Source organism: Miscanthus floridulus, chromosome 9 (assembly GCF_019320115.1).
Source record: "Miscanthus floridulus cultivar M001 chromosome 9, ASM1932011v1, whole genome shotgun sequence".
In the NCBI taxonomy this organism is placed as follows: Eukaryota; Viridiplantae; Streptophyta; class Magnoliopsida; order Poales; family Poaceae; genus Miscanthus; species Miscanthus floridulus.
The window spans coordinates 30,210,487-30,213,030 of record NC_089588.1 but is presented as its reverse complement, the minus strand read 5'-3'; positions in this window follow the sequence as shown (position 1 = coordinate 30,213,030).

Sequence of the window (2,544 nt, the reverse complement as noted above, 5' to 3'; positions counted from 1 at the left end):
GGCAGTTGCGGTGGCGGCGGCTCTGTGATTTGTCCTTCCATAGAAAAAAAATTGTGATATGTTATCTGTGATCTGTGGAGGCCGGAGGTAGAAGAAGGGTGGAGGCTGTTGGACCTTAATCCTATGGTGCAAAAAAACTCATGTGTTGAAACTGCATAAAACACATGGTTGTGTAATAGACAGACTCGATATTAGCTTCAATTTATCCTTAGTCAAACATTACTATCTTTGACCATTCATTTAAAACAATTTTTATAGTTTCACAATAAATGTATTATAGATTATGAAAGTATTTCTTATAGTGAATCTAAAACATAAATCTTATGTCATGAATCTATATAATTTTTTTTGGAATCGAAGGTCAAGTATATAAATATTTGACTTAGACAAAGGCTAATAAGTCATGTAAATAAAAACAGATGGTGTATATGGTAGTTTTAGACGGTGTATATTTGACTTAGACAAAGGCTAATAAGACATGTAAAACCATTGCTATTTGGTTATTTTAGACCGTGTCATATAATTTGGTCTCTATTTAAGATTTGCTGATGGTGTTGACTCATATTCATCCCCTGCATGACTACAGCAATTCTGTATAGATCAAGTAAGATTCATCTCTTCTCCATGCACAAGCCCACCTCTCCATCTCTCTTGCTCTGATCTTCTCTTCCTAAAAACTTGACCAAATGGGGGTGCTTGCCCAGTACGGTAATGCGGGGGGCTTGTGGACGGCGCTCACGCACAAACATGTTTTACCAAGGAGACAAGGGCACAGCGAATGGACACCAAAGGAAGATGGCTGGGGATTCAAGAATTAGCCGATTAGTGGGGACAACGCATTAGTAAGTGAAGGGAGAGGGAAGCAACGAGGGCATTTTTGGTCCATACAGGAATATAACGACTTGTGTGTGGGCCCAATACCGTTGGTGATGTAGAAAATGGTTTGGTGGTTAAGTAGTAGAGGGAGGATTATAAGGGCACGTACAACGCGTCTCCTGGTGCCGTCTCCAGCGCGTGAATTTTGCGAAAACAACCCCGGTCTCACGAGTCGACGCTCTTCTCGTCGCCTCACGAGTCGACGGCGAGGGCGCGTGCTCCAAGACGCTCTCAACCGCTGGAGACGCGTTGTACGGGAGGGGCTCCTTGAGTCGACGATCCCACGGATCCAGTGCGGGCGCGTCCGCAGAGGAAGTTGAGGGCGCGCGCAAGAAGGATTCTACGCGCCAAATCTACCCTTCTCTTCACCAGCTTTTGGGGTGGAAGAGCCCAGGTATGGCATTGGAGCAGCATTGGTCTTGGAGCGGAAGAGCCCGGGCACGCCGGCGGCGGGAGTGACTGCGTTGGGTGCGGTGGGAGCAACATGACCTGTACGCGATCGACTTCACTGGGGAGGAGCAGGTATGGGGCGTATGGCTTATGCACCTTGTTGTTTAATTATTGTATTAGAATGCTTAGATGCAGTACGGCGAAGATGCAAATTGCATCATATCTGCATTATTGTTAATTATTACTATTTGGTTGTTCAGCGAGATTATGTGCAGTGCTACTTGGATACCTTGTTCAGCAGGGTGCTATCAGTTCTGAAATCGGAAGAGCTACCTGCTCAAAATACAAAGTAGAGAGTTGTATAAGAAGCTGGATGTTCAGACTACAATCAGATTTAAAGTGGCTGCATAGGGTACCTGTTGATGTGCTATTTGCCTTGGCTTTCTGTACCATTCAGATTTATTGTGAGAGAATTGTTTTGATGACTGAATGTTGCAATGTAGACATGAAGCACGAATGCTGCTAGTGAATAGACTCTCAAGGGCTCAGATCAAGTCTTCTGAACCGTCAGCAATGTTTTCCTTTTTTCAGTTATCCTGTTTTCAGTTCTGAATTTTAGACTCTCGAAAGCAGCCCTGTTCTTTGGTTTGGAATTGGAAGGTGTCTTCCTGTTTTCAGATATATATCTTCCTGTTATCTACTAGTTATCTGAATGTTATCTACTAGTTACCTGAATGCTTCCTAGTTAAATTTCTTCCCAGTTAAAGAAAATTAGACAAAAGGCATCGCAACTATATATAACATAATTATTATATTGATGGTTTGTAAAAAATATTGTAATCATGTTGCTCTTATTTATCCTTGATACATTTTCTATCAAATAGCCACACAATGGTGTACAAAAAAAATATATTTATAGTTGATCCTAGCTATATGCAAAGCATTAAACAGATTAGAGACGGACTCTAGTCTATGGGTTGTATGGCCTGTCTTTATACCTGTGTGTATGATAGATTCGAGGCGCTTAGAGACAGGACCCCGTATGTGGGTTGTACATGCCCTAATGGTATGGTTCCAAATGAACGACTAGTGTTGTACTTGTTCGAGAAGTGATATTTATAACGATATCAATCCAACTAACCCGACAAATTTGTAATGATCTTATTTATCATTGTATCACCTATCTTATTTTCCTGCTATATTCATATGTAGGGCTATGCAGCTAGTAGTTGCATACCAAGCCCTCAAAAGATTGTTGAGAAAGACTTCTTGAAGAAA